Genomic DNA, 21,628 nt, shown 5'->3' on the forward strand with positions numbered 1-21,628 from the left:
AAGAAACTACAATACATGCCACAGATGCTTCTAGGTGCAAGCCAGTGTGAAACTATTCAATTAATATATCCAGCAACCAGCTAAACTTAGATTATACTCACTTGAGTCTCTTTGTCAGCAGTGTAAAAGTGACCAACTAGGATAGTTGGAAAATATGTATTGTAAAGTGGAGACATTAATTGCAAACCTCAGATTTCTAAACTAACCAGATTATATGTAAATCATACCAAATATGCCCATTAAATATGTCGTCTTATGCTCATGGGCCATTTTCAACAGTAATTGGTGATATTAATGAATCTTTGATGTAAATTTTAACACGGTCTTTTGGAACCGTGTAATTTTAATTCCACAAAATAGAAGTATTCTCTAAGTAGAATCATTGAAACACGTGCATTGACCAGTATGCAAAACAAACACTAATGACATATTGTGAAATGATTGCTTTAAGGTATTTTAGAAACAAATACTTAGATACAAACTTGAATTTTCTTCTGCTTAACCTAGATTTTCTTTAAGGCAGATACACTAAGCATTTAATTTAGAGCTTGGTTTGTTTCACTGTCAACCTCTATCCTATTATAACAACCTTAAAAAGACTACTATGCCCACTGCCATATCTTTTACTAATGTGGAAAAATAACAAGGAATGAAAATAAATTATAAAACCATCAACTGCAGCACAAAGAAGCAAATATGTAAATAGGTTAATGAGAGAACAAAGATTAAACAAACTCTCCCCAAATCCCCAGCACACTTGTTTGTAGGTTTAGTTTCTTCAAAACCTACCTAAATAAGGGTGCTTAAAGGTTTTTAACCTCTCTTCTAACCCACCACCCACAAGAGATAGTGGAAAGGAAAGGTTAAGAGGGGACGGGGCATGTGGACCTTTTCAGAAACAGGTTTTTGGGGGCAATTCCAATATTGTCAAAATATCAGCAGGTCAGTTCACACCAAACAGCAGGGATAGCTCCATTGGCAGACACCATTCACAAATGAGGAATGGTAATTTGATCTAGAAGAAACCATGAGGCTCTGCCAATTAGCCCGGGTGACAAGAAGTTCTTGGGTGAGCTTCTCACCTAAAAGCCATGGCAAATGATGATCAGGAGAGAAAGTAAGGCAAACCAATGCCTCATTGCAAGTGAAGATCAGCATCAGGAAAGCCCAACAAAGAAGATGAGCAAAGATTAACAAGATTAACCAGTGCAGGGCTCAGCCACTCCCTCCTGGGTTCCACTTACACCATTCCCAAACATCACACATCCAACTCCAGCAAAACAACACATACTCTTCTTTCCAGGCAGCTTCCTGAAAAACACTTTGTTTCTGTATTCAGCAAAACATCCTCTAATAGGACGGTTTCCAGAAGAACATCACATGGTACATCTGTGCCACCAAAGAAATCTGAAACTTGCACTTCACATAGTGTTTTTAATGATTGCAGGTGTTTACAAGGCTTGCTTTTCCCTGTCAAATAAAACATCTAAATACAAAATGAATAATGGGGTACGTTAAATGAATATGGACTGATGGAACATTCATTGCCTTTTTTAATTATGTGTGTTATATTCATATCTATGTGTATATTAATGCGTATATACATGTGTGTGTAGGCTAGAGGCCAATTTCAGTGTGTTCATCTAATCTTCTTCATTATTACATATATCTGTGTATGTGTATATGTATGTTTATGTACATAGAGATAGATATAGACATATATATTGCCAAGGGCCATGTAGGAGGAATGTCAAATGGGTTTAGAACTCATGGATTATATAGCCCATGAGTTACCTCAGCCTTAGTGTCACCTGGCCCTGAGGACTTTAAGCTGTTGTGGAGTTTTGCTCTGCTTACTGCTCTCACATTCCTCTTAATCTAAGAACTGTATGGAAACTTTAAGGGGGTTTCTATTTCCTCACTAGGCTGTATCTCAGGCATTCACAGTATTAATACTTTATCTCTTTCAGGCATAGCTGCTGGAGCAGACTAATGATTCTATCGCTACCCCAGAGAGAAGAACTTAGAGATGTAAATTGTCAACAATGACTAGCAACCTTAGGAAATACTTGGAAACATAAGGTGAGTGAAGCTAGTTTGAGAAGTTTTTACCACTGGTGCAAAAAAGAACTTAGGGGAACAATATGAAGTTCAGAAAGGCATACTCTATTTAGTTAAGCTAGGGACCCTTAATGGCAACATTGACTGACATGACTCTCACTGAAGCTGGACCGGTGATAATCGATTTATGCCCTCAGCTTCCTAATATGATTTATTAAGAATTTCTGTTCAGTAGATACACATGTTTGAGGATTTAAGTTAGATATGACTGATTTTTATATAAAAGTTTAGATTCATGATTTCTTTCTTGCTTGGAAGATATGAGAATTTTATTACAAAATAAATATCTTAGGTAACTTTACATTTCTCCCACACAAGTTTAGAAGTTGCATGCTGATTCTTTAGTGTGTGGTTTTGATCCATCTTCTCATCCTGTTATTTTCAACTTGGTTGAATTCTTCATTTTATGACTTGTGATTATTTCAAATGCTCCTTCACAATGCCAGGTAAAGGCAGAGATCTTTATATGTGTTTCCAGATAAAGGTCTCATTTATAATTATTTTGTGGAATATAACTGGCAATGAAAGAGGTACAGCCTTAGTTTTTGTGACTAACTAGATTCTAATAATTTATTTCAAATGCTTTTGAATGAAACTCAAACACTACTTTTTCCTAATAGGTACCTAAATAATTATAACTTAACTGTTCTTCTCTTAACATGTTTGGAAGACATGGAACTATACTTCATTTCTGCTTTGTACATGGTCTATGTTAAAGGATGATAACTCAGAATGTGGATTTTAATTTTTCTAAACGTTATGATTCCTTTAAGTTTCTTACAAGATTACTTTAAAGATAAATAATAAAATAATTACTATTTTCTTTGTAACTGCAAATTGCTGCCTGCCAATAACAGAAACTAGCTCAAAAAACTAACTTGCATGCTTACATTTTGTTAATCTATAACAAGGTACTTGGTTATGAATGTGCGTGAGTTGTTCAGAATAATTTGGTTTTTTATCCATACTACAAAACGTTATTTCTCGTAACGGTATTGGAAAACATGCTGTTCTTTCATAATCATTCACTGGAGGAAGAAGTAAATAATAATCACATTGAAATTGTGTAATGCTTGGAAGATTTTGCTGGGATATGAAAGCAATGGAAGAAAGAATAAAAAATGATGTGGTGTGGCTGGGACATTTTTTCTCCGACCCATCAACTATTTTCGTATGTGTAAAGTTTCTGTGAATGGGGGTTACAACAGAGTTCCTTCCATCTACCGATTGTGTGTATTTATGTATGTATGTGTCAAATACTTAAAGCCCGATTGCTGGAACTTTGCTCTAACCATTCTATGTATGAATGAATATGTATGTGTCTGTTTGTAGGTTTCCATGCATATATATTTGTGTGTATGAAGTTGTTGACCTCTGCCTTTGTTTCATCCATTCAGGGTGTGTGTGTGTGTGTGTGTGTGTGTGTGTGTGTGTGTGTGTGTGTGTGTGTGTGTGTGTACACCTGTGAACTTTCTATTTTCTCTTTCCTTCTCTTCTTTCTCACTGGCCCCAAGGAGTTAAAAGACTTTAGAGGTTTTTTTTTTTTCTGGCCACAAAGAGTGCCAGGCCTGTAAATTAAGCTTTGTTTTCTCAGAAAAATAATCTGCTGAGAACCTTCTTTAAGCCCTGGCTGCCTTTCAAAGCAGCCCGTGTAGGTATCTGTATCCACCCTGGCCAGCATCTCTAAGCACTGACTCCCAACAATTGCCTATCTCAGTTTATCCTTGGGTGTCAAAGTTGGTCTTTGGCAACACACACACACACTCACACACACACACACACACAGACACACACACACGCACACACACCTATCTATATCCATATCTATCTCTGTATGTGTATCTATATCTATATTTGGAGACAGAGTCTTTAATTGTTCTTGTAGCTAAGGGACTCATTAAGAAAAGCTGGACAAGTGAGCTCTAATGATCCTGTCTCCATGTATCTAGTACTAGGATTATAACAAATGCTCTATCCTGCCTGGCTTCTTGTGTTGGTGCTAGGAATCTGAATCAACATCTTCATGCTTATGCAGTGAACCCTTTGCCCACTAAGATATCTCAAAACAAGCTCTTATTTTTATCTTTTGAATTTAGGCTCACAATCAGTAATCTATTTAGCATGATCTGTCAAATTTTTTCCATCAAATGAGATAGATTGGTTTTTACATAGTCACTTATTCAGAAGATTTATTGGAGATCTTGAGAAAAAAATGACATGGCAGTTAAGATGATTAGACAGTACAGAAACATGTGTTTGGTTGGTTCCCAATACCCTCATCAAGAGGATCATTTCTTTCATTCTTCCATTTGAGTCCTAGGGATACAACTCTAGGTAGGAACCATATAGCAAGCCTCCTTACCTCCTGTTTTGTTTTTTCTTTTCTTTTCTTTTCTTTTCTTTTCTTTTCTTTTTTTTTTTTTTTCGGAGCTGGGGACCGAACCCAGGACCTTGCGCTTGCTAGGCAAGCACTCTACCACTGAGCTAAATACCCAACCCGCCTCCTTACCTCCTGATCCAATTCACTAACCCTAGATTTTATAACTGAAAAAATAAACAAAAATAGAAAAAGAAAAAAAGAAACTTTCTCTGTTGTCCTAGTAATTCTTTAACAAGAAATATTTCAGTACTGTTGTTAATAACATCACTAACGGTATATTTTGCTATTTAAAACTTGAATTTGAAATCTGACAAAGCTTTGAAGATGTTTATATGTAACAATTTTATAATTTTTAGATACCTTAATTCATTTTCTTTAACACTTATTGAACATTTTTAATATAAAGGCATTTTCACAAACAAGTCTGAACATGCTTTTATTAACATTTCAAAATAGGTTTTAATTGAAATAGAATTACATAACTTTTTTCCATTTATTTTCTCACTCCAGTCTCCCAAACAAGCCTCCCTTAAATCCCTCACATTTCTCTCAACTCTCAGCTCACATACTAATGGCCTCTTTCTCTTCACACACACACACACACACACACACACACACACACACACACACACACACACACACACACACACGCTCACACATATGTACACCCTCACATACACAAACACACATGGACATGCACACACATTAATTAATATCAATTTGTTATCAAACACCAAATTCAAAATTTGGAAAACATATATGCAATTAATTCAATAGATTGAACAGTTTATATTTATGGAAATATGTATTTACATAAATGTACAATATACATACAATAACAATTAATTGTAAAATAAGTCATTAATTGGAGAACGATAAGTGTGTAGGAGAGAAAGAAGAACATAATGTGATTTGATTATAATCTCAAAAATAAAAGGAATAGTAAAATGTGTGATATTATTTCATATAGGGAGCTATAGATAATTTGAATTCAGTTGGTTTGAACATAGCTTGGAGAATGACAGTTCTTTTTTTGGCCGATTTGGTCTTGATATCAGAACTCAAGAAACCTGGAATTCAAAGGACACACAAAATCAACCTGAGCTCATATTTTTAAAGATGTAGACAGTCATGGGAGTAAGTAAAGCAAAAGAAGCTTTATTATTTGTGATTTAAGATAAGTAAGAGATGCTTTCTTGATTAATTACAAAGACAAGGAAGGTTCCCAAGTGTGAAAAATCCTTTGGATTTTTTTGTCTAGATTTTTATTTTGGTACTTATGACACAAAATACACAAAAACTAAGCTAGTTTCTGTTAAAAAAAACTGGCTAGTTCTCTGGGCTATTATGGACCAATCAAGGCAGGGCCCATATATATGCTCTATGAATGGTTCCTGGGTTCAACCAAGAAAATGATCATTCGGATTAGGGATTTAGCTCAGTGGTAGAGTGCTTGCCTAGCAAGCGAAAGGCCCTGGGTTCGGTCCCCAGCTCCGAAAAAAGAATATGATCATTCTCTGTTCCTGTAGTGCCTATTCATTTAGGAATGATTGAAATCTTCTGGTTATATGTGACATCTGCTTTGTTAGCTGTTGACATTGAGAGCTGCCTTGCTGTTAGTCAATAGTTGACAACCTTGTGTCTGGCTGTTAATTAAATTAAGTTCTTGCATGTCTGACACTTTGGTGTTAAGCTTGAATGTACCACAAATCTTAGATTGTCATGAATGTATGTATAAAAAACTTGTATATTTCTACATAGGCACTTTACCTTAAATATGCACATTCCTACTTCATGTAACTATCAACTTTATTTCATATTTATATTTTCAATATTATTTTTTGGTAATGTGGACTTTAAATTTTCACCTTCTTTAAATATTTAAGTTGTGCCATGGTATGTAATAACATCATACTTCAATAATATTATTGATCTAGGAAATTTAATAACAGTAATATCAAAATGATAACAAAATATATTTTTCTGCGTTTTAAGTTATTGCTATTCCTGTTGCTATATAAACTGCTTATAGAAATAGACCTAAGCAGATTAGTGGTTTATTTGGCTTACAGCTTCAAAGGTTTCCACGTACCATCAACATTATTTGTTGCTCTGAGAAGTGGGGCAAGGCAGAATATCACAGCACTGCTCATGCATACGATATAGTCACATCGTATATTCTGTGCAGCAAAAATAGAGAAGAAAAAAATCACATGTCTGGTTATAACCCTTGAAGGTTATTTCCAAACCAAATGGCTGAGTTGCTTTAATGAGGCTCAGCTATCTGAAGGCTTAATCACCTTCTACTATTTCCACTGACTCTTAAATAATTGTTTACTGTCTGTTAATTTCAAAATGTTAAATATCTAACATTCTCCAAATTAACTAATGTATTTAGAGACTTCAAAACGTATGGATTATTATGGTCTTTATTTTGATTTATTTTCCAGATTTATAAACAGCAACAACTAAATATGTTACTCTATTTTACTTGATTGCTTTCATCTATAATATCTGATTTTCTGTAGGAACCAGTAAGAGCACAGAATAATGAAATTATTAATTTAATTATTGAGTTTTGTGTGATGCTGAAAGATAGTGTCATGCCATCTTTTCTAAGTTCATCAAAACCAACCTGCTTATGTGTTAGAAGGCTACTAAAACGCTACCTAATGATGCGTTGAATTCCACTGTGATGATTATCCTACTTTCAGTCATTCTATGTGGATGACTTGAAAGGCCTGTGGTGCATTTAAGCTAGTTCTCCCAAAGAGTCTTGTTCGTGCTGCAAGGTTACAAATTATACCTTGGATAAAAACATGCCAGCCTAAGGAATTCAAAGCCAATGCCTAATTTCATGTACCATTGGCTTCACCTTCATTTAGCTTCTCTTTGAGCCCTTTCCTTGAAAGGGGAGTCCTATTGTATTGCTTTATTTTGTCTTTATTATTGCATTATCAATGAGGATATATTGAGAACAGAAGACAATTAGACCGTTTGATGATTTGACTGGAGAACACTTGACTGCGTGATGCTTTCCAGCTCAATACCCTTTACTGTACATCGTCAGCAAGATCACCTCATCTACCTCCAGAGCCGGAAGGTGTATGAACTGATTTACAAATTAAGAACCAGAAACCTCGGAGGTCTTTGGGGGACTCTGCAGCTAAAACAATACTCAGCGTTTTTTAGTTCATTAAGAAGTAATGGTTCCTTGTGTGCTTTATATTTTCAAATTGGCAAAGGGGTCTCAATGTTAATATAATCAAAAAAGTGTAATGTATTATAGATTATATAAATAATTTTTTATATTAGCAGATAAAAACGAGTGAAGGAAGAGTTTGGCCTCTGTTTGCAATATATTTCCATTATAAATTTTCTTTCTCCTTTCAAAGACAATATTCTCGCACAACATTTCCTATGACAACCCATGTAAAGATTATCTCATTCAAAATTTATTTCCCCTTTTCTCTGCATTGCACTTGTTTCTAATTCACTATAATTTGTAATTTTAAAATCTGTAGTGTCTCCTTCAACTGAAATATAAACTTTGAAAAAGGAGACTATTCCTTGTTTTTCTCTGTTCAATTTATTTTTATTAATGTTTCTACATTATTTACTCAAACTTGTGCATTAATAGAGAATAAATAATTCAATAAGTTTGGAATGGACATATACAAGTGAACTGCCAGTTTAGAAGTTTTTATATGGTGGTATATTTTCATTTACCATTTACATGTAACTCAAGTTAAATATTTACTTGCTTAAAGGCACATCACTAGATAAATCTGATCTTATGGAGCTGCTTCTAATGAAAGATGCCTGAAGATTTTTCCAATGTCTTGTGTAATACTAAGGAATGACAGCTCTTTCAGTAAGCATCCATAGCTAGAAGTTCCGATTTCTAAATCTTTGTTTCTTCCTTTAAATGCCTAATGTTTAATTTTCTTTATATCTTAAATATAAAGCAGATTGAATGTAGGATAAGGATGTAAATGTGCTGGCGAATAATACATATTTGGTTAATATTTGAGCAATGAATCCACCTAATTGAATCATGTAGAAAAAAATCTAGTACCTTTTAGTTTGATGTTAGAAGAAAATTATGAAGCTCAATAAAACATCTTTCCTCCAAGGGACAGAGCAACAAATGAAAGATTTTCCTTGCATGATCTGAAAATAATCTAATATTTCCTGATTATTACACTAAGGAATTATAACAGTTTCAGTTTTGATCCCCACTGGGTAAGGGCTCACCTTTCGATGGTTGCCATTTTATGCATTTTGTGCATAATAACTGCCTTGACATTTCTGGCACTCCAATATGTCTTCCTTAATGTGAAAGAATCATCTGTGCATTAATGAACTGGTGTGATGTATCTGCCAAACCTTTCAAAGAAGCAATTAAGGCTTGGTAAGAACATGCATGAGTGGCATGATTTATTGTAATCTGAGAAGAAGAAGTATAAACAAAAAGTAATTAATTTTAAAGGTGGCAATCAAAGTGTACAGCACCACAACCACATCTATTGAACTACATTTACATGGAGCATAATAACCACATGCTATTTTTTAAATGTCTCATCAAACCTCAGCTAGTTCATTGGGGAAAATGTTCAACTTTATTACTGTTTGAGATTGTTAAATTAAAACAATGGTGTATTGTTTTCATCCGTCAAAGTAGGAAAAATAGTCAAAGAAGAGAATGAATATTCATGACTATGAAAAGCACTATGAAGAATGGTAAAATTAATGACACTAGATGCTTCTGATAGCAGATTAAGATACAGTCCCACTTTTTCTTGGTAAGTTTTTAATATGTATTAGAAATCCAAAGAGGCTACATACCATAATTCACAATAGGCCTTTAATAAATAAGCATTGAAATGGCATTAATGCCCGAGGATCACTATGACATTAATCAAATCACTTTTTCATATTTTCCATTAAAGCAAACACCTCAACTCTCCAATAAAGGAATGATGAATTAAACTGTGTTAATGCACCAAAGAAATTGCAATTACCACTTTAGGTGATATTTAATTACAACCAGTGCATTTTTCATGTATAATGCAGTGTACATTTTCCTGTAGGTATAATGGATTTATATTTAGTTCTTATGGGGTTTATTTCTTGTTAGATCTTAAATGTTATCTCAATATACAGAAAACGATCACTTGGTTAAAGTAGCATTTTCAGGGTCATACTGCTCATACATAACGGAACAAAATCTAGAATACGCCTGATTACAAAAAGTCTATGCAATTAACCACTACGTCTCACAAAGTATTAAAAAATACTGCAAGATTATTCTCAGAAAATTCATAAAAAAGTTGCTATGTGGAGATTAAATGCTTATACTAGACTAATACAAACTATCTCTCTCTCTACTCCTCTTTCCTACCTATTTCTAGTTATTAAAGTTAATATTATTTTCAAGTTTACATGAAACTTCGAAGCATGTATATGTACTACTCAATTTTCTCTTAAGTGTTAGACCCATTGTCTGCTTTCCTAAGTGTTCCTATTGACCTATTAGCTTTTGTTTTAGAGAGTCCATATTTTATTGAGTTGAACAATTTGGAGTCTTCTAAATTGAAAGGCTGTATCTTAGTGAGTGGGTCCCCATGGAGAGCAGATCAATATAGTTTGTCACATTGTAGTGGCTTCTATAAAAGAGGAACATTAAAAATTACAAAGAAAAATATGTTTGTACATAATCTAATCCTAAAGGAAGTTCAAATATTCTCAGCCCCAATTTGTCACATGTGATTAAAAATCTTGTGCATATATATTCTGAATTTTTGAAGGAATTCTTTGTCATTCATTTTTCTGAGGCAGTATATTTTCTCTTTGAGAGTTACCCTTTAACAGGTCTTGTCTGAAATGTCTTTTCTGAATTCCCAGATGTAACATTTTATCCCTAACCTTATATAATCCCTAGTGAGGTGTAATAGAGTGTGGATTGATTGAGGGATTTGCTTAGTGCCTCCCTCTTCTCAAACTGGAAATGTGATTAAAGGGTCCAGAGAGGCCTGCCATCTGCAGTGTATCACCTGGAGAGCACAGCGGCTGTTGATGAGCCAGCTTTTCAGGTATATTGCAGAATAAATAATTAAGTTAAAGTGACTTGTTCAGTGAGTCTAATAAATATGATAAACTGAATACATTCTTAATTCTGGTAATTATGATAGTCAAATAGTGAAAAAAGAGGGAGGATATAAAGATGAGATAATGATATTGCACCAATTTAGACACACTAAATAATTATTATGAGGTAGACAATTTGAAATTTTACTCTTCTTCTAAGATATATAAGAGAATACAGTATCTCCAGGAATTGTTATCCATCAATATTAGTTTAGCCATAAGTCAATATTTCATTGGTATTGCATCTTTCTAATGTTTAGGATAATGATAGGATTTGGATGACAATTAGATTGGTTTTTAAAAGATGTTTGAACTGAAAGAAGACGTCTTCTCTTTCCCTCCTCTCCTCCTTCTAACTCCTTCCAGGTATCCTATCTTGCAAGCTGTACATACCAACCCTCAAATTCTTCATTGAAAATTATTCTTACAGACACAAATACACACACAAACATACACATATGTATATGTACACACAAATCTATGAATACAACCTGCTGAGTATGATTTTGTTATTTTTGAATATATATTTAAAGCTGACTACTTTGCATTACTTAACCAAAAAAGAATGTTCTCACCTCTGAAAGAGACTAATTCTCTTCCTTTGAGAAGCTATTAGTTGCCCAAATTCTTTGTCTGGAAATGGGATGTCACAAAATTTACACAATTCCATGTTACTATGTCTGTCGATAACTGCCATTTTTTATACAGCCAATTCTAGGAGACACTATCTCATCAAAGCATGCTAAGAACTGTCGCTCTTAAAGTCTTCTATTTTAGCATCCCCCTACAGGGCCAAAGGCCTCCCCTCCCTTTGATGGTCGTGCTCTGCTACATACGTAGCTGGAGCCATTGATCCCTCCATGTATATATAATCTTTTGGTAGGGTAACTCTGGGCACTGAGGGGTTTGGTTGATTGATATTGTTCCTCCTACGGCGATTGAAATCCCCTTCAGCTCCTTCAGTCCTTCCTCTAGCTCTTCCATTGACATAACTGGGCTCAATCCAGTGGTTGACTGTGAGTATCTGCATGCTAGAGCGGTGAAGCAGGGGTGAGTGAGTAGGTGAAGCAGCACCCTCTTAGAGGCAAAGGGGGGGGAGGGTGGGCTGGGGCGTTGTGGAGGGTATTCCGGAAAGGGGAATATCATATGAAATGTAAGCAAATAAAAAGATTGAAGCTGAAAAAAAACCCTACTTTGTTTTCTTCTTATACTACCCTTTACATTGATGTTTCCAAAGACCCAGATGTAACATAAATTTATCATTTGGGCCCACCATACATGTGATATTTGCTCACTCCAGCTTATCCACTTGTGATTTTTCTGTGATGATCTCCATTTTTTTGTAGAGGCTTACTATACATGAGTGGTATTTACTGAACTTTTACAGATATATACAGATACAGCATTTTCAACAGATGTTGCTTTTTAACCATGCAGATTCCAACCTTATCATTTGACATATATGTAATGACATGGAGGAATAGATGATATCAATATTTGCTTTATTTTCTGCTTTGGAGTTGCTTTATTTTTGTAAAAGAACAAAATAAGTCACTGCGGTCATGAATTTTCACAGATACAGTTCAGAGACACAGGGCAGTACATTTTATCTGAAAGTAAATGACTTTAAAATAAACACTGCTCTGAGCTTGAGAGATGGCTTAGCCTTTAAAGGCTGGGCTTACAATCAAAAATATAAGATGTCAAATGTTGTATAACTTTATTTTATCTATTTTTAAGATTGCTATATAATACACACACACAGAGACACAGACACACACACACACACACACACACATATTCTTAAGGGAGAAGGTGAGGTATCATAGGGGCATTTCAGATCAAAGGATGGGTTTGACAGCTTCTCTTTACTTTCTCTGCTTTTACTTTTCCCTCATGGGTATTCATTCACTCATATGCATATCTCCTGTTTTGTCCTTCTCCTCGGCATGTATTGCTGCAAAAAGGATGTTCTTGCCAAATATGATCTCATTCCAATTTAGACATCCCATTCTTTAGAATACTGTCCTTAAATATTCATATTTAAAACTGTACTTACTTATATGTTCTAGGATGAATATAACTTTTTATTATATGTTGTACTTATCATACTAGTTTTCTATAAATGTATTAATCTATCCATATCTATTAATTTGCACATGGACACTAAAGTATGTTATAAATGTATACATAAAGAAGTATTCTTTTGAAACGCTATTTTTTGTAGTTGGTTTTGTGTGAGTTACTATCAACCATGACATGAAGTACACACACACACACACACACACACACACACACACACACACACACACACACACACACACAGAGAGAGAGAGAGAGAGAGAGAGAGAGAGAGAGAGAGAGAGAACTTGGTTCATTCTGTAAAATGCAAATTACATATCTAAGTATAATGAATTATTTGACCTGAAAATTAAACACAGTGTACTAATTACTGTTCTTTGCTAAAATGTCTTAGATAAAGCAACTTAGAAAGAGTTTGTTCTGGCTGACAGTTCCAGGTTGTTATTGCCTAAAGCAGGTAATTCACAAGATTAGAAACTTAAAGAAGGTGATCATATAAAATCTAAAGCCAGGAAAAAGAAAAACGATGAATGCTTTCTTCTGGTTAATTTCTTTTCCTAATTTATACTGCCCATGATCCAGTAAAAGAATGGTACCACCCCTGTGTCTTCTACCTCAACTTGATGGAATCAATATAATCCTCCCTGGCATGACAAGAAGCTTTTTCCCCAGGTGATTCCAAATTAGATCAACTAGATATTGTATCTAGTTAAGGATTTCTAAAAGTATAATATTTTTTTAATGTTCTGGGCACCCCAATGTTTATAAAAACCATAAAGTTGGCAGGCACCTGTCAAGTGTATTGCATTTAGTTCAGTGTCTATTTGACATAGCATCATTGGTGACATTTACATCCATCCTTTCACTCTTACCTCATGGTGGGGAAGGGATCCAAGGAAAACCAAGTTTCTGGTCACATAACATTCACCCTGAGGAAACAGAGATAGAAATGATACTGATCATCTTGCTTTCTTTCTATTGACTCAGTCAGACACCAGCTTATCAGTGACATCACCACATTTAGAACATTCCATCTTTAGTTAAACCTTTTTTGACATAGTCCCACTGAAACACCTTCCTGTAGGTTTTTATGTGGTTATAAAATCCCAAGTTGTTAGTCACAACTATCCACTAATATCTTATTGGAAAATTATCATTCAAATTTGAAGTTATCTTTTTCAGTGACAATGATATAACAAGTTTCAAATGAAATAAAATATATTCATTACCTCTTAACGGTTACACAGTTCTCTTTGGAAGTATACAATATGCTTCTAAACATTATTTTTCAGCAGAACCTACACTTTTATTTGTACAACTCAAGCTTATAAATGCCTGTGATTTTACATCATTTATCTCACTGGATGTCAGAGCAAAACCGATAGATCTCCAAATGAGTTTATGCTATTCATCATTGCAGTGTATCTTATTGAAATTAATGCTAAAGATTCTCATTCTTTTAAATGGAAATTATTTTTTAAATAACTGTCATTGCCACTTCAAACTTAGCCATAATTCACAGATACATTCAAGGTGTGTGTGTGTGTGTGTGTGTGTGTGTGTGTGTGTGTGTGTACACTCACAGTTTGACAAATACTACATGAATATATTAAGTGGATGAATAAAAGGATAATGGATGAGACTTTATTAACTTTGGTAAGACATGCGAAATCTTTGTCAGAATTGGATAGGTAAGTAGGAAATGAAAGCTTTAATACAGGCATTATTATATACTCATGTTTATCTGTAGGTCTGCACAGATCGTTATAAGAAGTCCCCAGGTGGAAATTTTGTGAATTCATTTGGAACAGCTTTTACTCAAATCTGCTAATGAAGGGAGATTTTTAAAGAACTAGTGGCACTGTAAATTTGTAGTGTCCTTTTCTGCATATATATGTATATATACATATATACATACATACATACATACATACATACATATATACATACATACATGGTTGCTCAGCTCTCCAATTAACAGATAAGTGAGTAGGGTTGTTTTTCTCCAGTATTACAAGTTGCATTTTATCTAGGACATAGAATTCCTAACAGAGAGAAATAAATAGTACATTGATGGGTCAGTCTTTGTGATTTCTTTTCCAGATCCCTAATTATTTGCTTTCTTGAAAATACTATCATAATGTCTAGAGAGATGGCTCCCTCTCCTGCTATCTGTTGGTACTTGCATACATGTGTGCACAAACATCAAGAAAAACATATATGTAAATTTAGAATATAAAAATCATCTAATGAAAAGGAACAAATTAGGTAGAATAGTCACTTAAAATAGAAAAGAGTCACTCACACTAAGGAATGAGAAAGAACACATGAATATTTACATATTTCCTGATGCTGAAAGAAGGACTGGCTATTCAAAATGTTTTCTTCTAATAAAATCAACTTGCTAAAAGTCAGGACCCTGAAACCAGGAGGAGGATATGTCATTGCCTCTGATTATTAACTAGGAGTAGGGCCACTTCTCACTGTTGAAATGCAGAACAATTTCACAGCACTGTGAGGTATTATGTCGAGACAGTTTTCTACAGTGAGTAAGCTCAAGATAAAACAAACAAACAAACAAACAAACAAACAAACAAACAAAAACCCAAAAAAACAGAAGCATATTTTACCTAGAGAACAGAAGAATAGAAAAAATATGTTGTTTATTAGTGTAGGTATTCTCAGAATTCCTTTAACTTTTAGCCAGTAAAAGCGGTTAAACAAAGTTTGCTAATGCAGAACCCATCATGTCTACATTTTGTCTGAGAGACTGACGGTGGCACAATTTTTACATGATATCAGAGAGTAATTGCCAATGGATTTATTACAAAGCGGAGTAAACAAGACAGCTCTGACTAGCATCAGTCCACCATGGCCTCGGTGGACTGTAAAATAACAATGCCTCTTTAGACATTGACACAGGGAAATTACAAGAAATGGAATAGCACAGAATACTCAAGCTATGTCCAAGTACAAATAACCCTTGGCTATCTAAATAGGAGCTGTTCAGAGCATGAATAGAACCATGAGGAAAATTAGAGTAAGTAGAACATATTTGTAAGTCATTCTTGTTTGAAAGATTGAAAATATGAAAATGAGTTAGAGCAAACCTACATATTGAAAAAGAACGACAAACATAAATAAATCTCATGATATTATTCAATACTGAGGGCCAAGTAAAGAAAGGGCATTTGAAGAGAAGAATGTAAAAGAACATGGTTGGCTAGAGACTTGCAAGAAATATCTCATGGCTCTTAACGTACAGCAGTGTAGTTTATCCCCACCACAAGTACCCATCAGGATCTATAAGTGCCAAGTCCTCGGTGCTCTGCAGAAAATACGTGCTTTTTGATATAACCTTTGGGGTAGGTAGTTTATTCATTCTCTATAATCTATCCCTAGATCACCTCAGAATAGCTGAGGTTGCAAATATAAAGCACTTTATTTCAGCCTGCTTGGAATAGTTTCATTGAAATACCTTTGGTAACAGCCGTTGTGGGAGGCAATTACATGCTGCTTTATTAAACTTTGTCTGTGCCTTCTGTAAAGTTGAAGTGTTAAAAAATTACACTTTTCCTGGGAAGACCAATACACTCAATGTGTCCTTGGTCACTGTAAGGAAACTACAGTGCAATACTTCAGCCAATTTTCTATACCTTTTTCATGTTACCGTGCATTTACCTGAATACCATTATACCTTTATGATACATAGAAGAGACAAATTATCAATCTAGCTTAGCTTTAGAGAAATTTCCTATAGTTCCCTTATTAAGTCTTACTAGGTATGTTTTTACTCTTAATCATTATTTTTATTACATAATGCCATTATCATTAAATTACATAGTTCTATAATGTGTTTATCGCCCGAATTTCTCCCCTGTTATAAAAAATACATCTTGCATCCTCGATTCTGTTATTTTGAAGGCATATATCATATAGTACACAGAGTCTCTTCATTTTCTTTTAGGGATAAAAGTGTTTGTGCTAATGGATAATGGAATCTGAAGGTCAGAGGACTGAAGCATCATACACTACTTTCCAACACAACTCCTGTCATTGTGTGTTACTGGGTGATTTGGTAGTAGCTTTGTTCTTTCCCAAATCTTAGAGGTATGGTCATGAGAGGTTCAGCAATAGCTATGTAATTTTCCAGTTTCTTATTATAGAATTTATTAGTTTTGTATCTAGTATATTAGTATATTTCTTATTAGTTTTGTCTATTTTCTCTTAAATTTTTTGTTAATATCTTTACGTTTCTCTAAGATATGAAACTATATTTTCAGAGTCTTTTATTTGTTGCTGAAGTATTAACAGATTTATCTTCATTATATTTTAATAAAAAACTCATATGGTTTTATATGCATCTAGGCATCCATGTATGTTAGTACATAGCTACTTATTTATTAAAATATGAAAGTTCTTAGTTTTATAGGCAGAATGGAGAAAATTCAGGAAACCTCCACTGTAATAGCTCCTTGAGGTATTGTTACTTATCTTGATACAACAACAACAACAACAACAACAACAACACAATGTTCATTTGCCAGCTTGAATGGTATTCTTCATTCAACACTCAACACTGCTTTCTGAAATTGACAAATTTATAATTTACCTTCAAAAACAACCAAGGTTGGCAATTGTGACAAAAGCATATGACTCATACCAAAGTGTGTGTTTTCTAATTAATCCACAGGAAGCAAATATAGGCACTTGTACTCAAAACAAAATAAACAGAAACTATGAGGATCATCTGCAGGGGATGGAAATAACAGTCAAACATTTGAACAAAGATGTGAATATTAATTCACAAGAATAAATACAATAACAGAATAAAATCTGTTGAATTATGTTCCAGTCGCTCAAAAACATGTGAGGGCACAGTAGTACAGTAGTACTCTTAAGTAGAAAGATTCATATTTCAAGAGTTGGTTTCAGGACTAATTTTTAGAAGGACCACAAACGACCATATGTGCAAATTATAGATCTGTTCAAGTTTGTCTTAGAGATCATGGAAACCATAATATAAAATGTTATATTTTGTTTCTGACATCATGGAATTCAGAAGAGAAACAATTGGGCATTGCTCACAACCAATGGAGATCAACATGATATCTTGATCATTCTCATGTCCAAAGATTACAGGTGAAACATTGCATTGCATGGAGAAGGGAAGGAACATTGGGGAGTTTGTTTGGAACACTTGTGTATAAGGTGTATCTGAGGTAGCTATGCTTCAGCTCAGGGAGGAAAACGTTCAGAAAATGAAAAGAAATGCCAGCATTTCCATTTCTGGCTTCCTATGCTAAATGAGATCCTTAAAAAGCATTGAATATGTGCTTCTCAAACCTAGAAACTAGTATTGTTGGCTCCTGGAATTCAAAGATTTCTCTGCCAAAATACAATATAGGCCAGGAAATTTTAGAAGCCATGCACATGGGGAAAATATGCCACCTTCAAATTTAATTTATATCTTATTGTTATTCAAACTGATGGCTAACAAATGAGGTCAAAGACTGCATACTAAAATTTCCATTGATGATACAGCATTCATATGAAAGCCAGGATAGAAACCCTGAAGTCTTCATAATATGTGTAAGTATCCCCATTAATCTTTGCATGAATAAACAATGATTAACTGTATTACTCAGAGCAAAGCTACTCTCTGATTTCTGGCCCCTATGAGATTAAATAATACAGACACATATAATATCAATAGAGGAAAGGTGGTGTTAGGGCTTAGCAGAAGAAAGAAGAGTAGTTTGGCAGATCAATCAAGGCCAACGTGTAACAGATCTTATGAAGAAGATTTATTAGGGGAGAGAGTGAATCAGAGTCAGAGGTGGAGAGAGGGAGCAGAAAAAGGGAGAGACAGAAAGACAGAGCCATAAAGTGGGATATGATGGCACAGATTTTTAAATGGAATATTTGTCTGGTATAGCATCTGGGGATAATATCCCTGATCACTCTGAGTAACTGAAGACTGGCTGAAGGAGCAGCTTGTTTCTAACAAGTACCACTTTGCAGGATATAACTAATAATTCTTTGGTCAACTTTCACTAGCATATTATTTTGAACACATTTAAAACTGTATTTCCCAAGCCCTGCTGTCTTATTTAGGGCTTCATTGTAGAAAGAGACATCACGACCAATGCCACTATTATAAAGGAAAACATTTAATGAAGACTGGCCTACAGTTTCAGAGGTTTAGTTTATTATCACCATGGAGGGAAGCTTGGTAACATCCAGGGAGATATGGTGTTGGAGGAGGAGCTAAGAGTTCTACAGCTTGAATGTGAGGCAGTGGATGGACACTCTGACTGGGCTTGAGCATATAGAACCTCAAGCCCATCTCCACACACTTCTTCCAACACATTCATGACTTCTAATAGTGTTATTTGATGTGGTCAATTGTTCAAATACATAAGTTTTAAAGGAACCATAATTAATCAAACCACCACAACTACTAGGCTGCTTTTCTCAAAGACATAAGTTTTTGTGTGATATACAGACTCTTTGAATGTCTCATTACTTCCTACAGAACAATAACTACGATGTACGGAGGCAGGCATTTGAAAATGGCTGATGATAGAAAACTGAGACATTGATCACTAGCCAATCAGCAGCAATGAGAAATGGGGTATGGCAGTATGGCCCGAATGCTTGTCTGTGACCTTATGGGCACTCTGAGTCAGAACTATTTAAATAAATCTACTGCAGGTGGACACTGTTTTAAAGCAACAGGTTTCACATATGCAATATTCATTTAATTTACTCATAATTTAGAATTCAAACTTTGAACAAACAGAAAATAGTCTATTCTTTTAAATAAGTAAAATCACTTCCTTAAAACTGTTAAAAAGTCATAACTGCCCTTGTCTATTATGTTTCATACAAGAAAATGAATACTTTAATGTATTTATTTCCTGTTGTTTTCCTAAGTAGAAAACATTTGAAAAGTAGCATTACACATTACTCAAAACTTAAATTAAGGTATGATAATTTCAATTCTTTAATAAAATATTTAAGTTAATTCCTGAAACTCTAACAAATATGTGTTTGATTAAAAATATCTGTTAAATACAATCACAAACAAATATACACTGTAAAATATCCAATTATATATCTTCAATTTCAAAAAATATAAAGTCATTTTCATATGACTAAAATAAATAAGCTTCAATTGCCATATACTTTTCTTCTTTGTGATGCTGGCTTTCAAACTAAGAGCTTTTTGTGTTCTAGGAAGACGTCAACCAAAGAGCATCTCTTCTGTGACAATTTCCACTGAGATTGAAACATTCAATACTACAGGAAAGTAAACAATTGACAATACCTTCACGAATCCCCTGAAATTTGTAGGACTCAGTAGTCTCCTCCATGACAGAGTAAACAATAAAGCTGTGAATTGCTCTCAGAAGGAAGAGAGCTGAGCCACAAAGAAACTAAGACAAGCCAAGAGCTAAAGGAAACTCTTGAGAGCAGAACTGCTGCTTGGGACAAGCAGAAACCACCCAAGCGGCCTGGAAGAGGTTTAGAACAGATTCACTTGTAGAGGACACCCCCAACCTGTTGATAATCTTGCAGTCTTGGAAGCTGTTGCCCATGCTGCAGCAGGCTTTGATGATGCAGCTGCCCGTGAGTCCTTTCTGCTCCTATAAATAACCTGTAACCCATGTTCCTGTAAGTGACAACAATAAAACACCTTGGTTCACCAAGCTGAACTTGGATGCATGTCAGCTTGTTTTTGCAGTTTAGTGTCTTGAGTGAGTACAAGTATCTTGGAGGAGTACAAGTATGCAGCATCTTCTCAGGAAAAACTTTATCATATAACAGCACTCAAGACTCCCCATGAAAATTTTGATGATAGTTCACAGTTTATGCAAGGTGTTAATTAATATCAATGTCAAATAATAAATCTATAAAAATATTTTACTAAATTAATATCTCTAGAGGTGAGCTATAGTGTGGAGAATATTAATATAACACTCTAAAAGAAGACTATCGCAGAAAAAGAAACACTTACACAAGCTGTAAACTCATTTCAGCAAGTAAAAATTTATCCAAAGTAGTGTATAGTTTTTTGTTTTTTTGTTTTTTTTCTTTTAAACACACTCAGGTCATCATTCAAGTACAATTCTAAAAATGAAAGTTATAATTAATCGCTCTATGATGCTTTAGTAAACTAATTACTACACTTTATATCTAAAAATATAAACACTATACTAAAGTTTCTTAAAATTTAATGTATAATTAGACCATATCATTTTTGAAACTTTTCAACGAACTCATTTTTAATTAGTTAACATGTATATAGGAGCAAAACTTGATTTAAGAGAGGAAAGGGACTTTTCTTTTAAGAGTATAAAATTTGAAATGACAGAATAACTGGCCTGGCCTATTAGTTCAAAGCAATGTTACTAAAAGTGCATCAAGAAACCTTGGAACTAGTTTACGTTGAAGTGACAAAGAGAGAGAGAGAGAGAGAGAGAGAGAGAGAGAGAGAGAGAGAGAGAGAGGAGGGAGGGAGAGGGGGTGGGGAGAGAGAGAGAGAGAGAGAGAGAGAGAGAGAGAGAGAGAGAGAGGGGAGAGACTGGTATATTTTGGGGAGCATAGTGACTGTAAAGACAACGAGTCTCTTTCAGAAAGCCATCAAGTTTCTAAATCCCTCTATTTTGGTGGAGTATCCTGATGAAGACTTTATATGGGACTATACAGCAAAATGGTTCTTAGTAAGGTCTGACAAAAATAACAATATCAATTTTAGGACCAACTACTGCTAGGAGTAAGTTGCATTCAAGGCTTTTTTTTTTTTTTTTAAGAGAATTTTAAAGCTGTTTAGTACTTTCTGATTTCTGTTTTGCTTCCATGTTTAGAGCTGTAATTTTAATTTTGTAG

This window comes from Rattus rattus, chromosome 3 (genome assembly GCF_011064425.1).
Source record: "Rattus rattus isolate New Zealand chromosome 3, Rrattus_CSIRO_v1, whole genome shotgun sequence".
In the NCBI taxonomy this organism is placed as follows: Eukaryota; Metazoa; Chordata; class Mammalia; order Rodentia; family Muridae; genus Rattus; species Rattus rattus.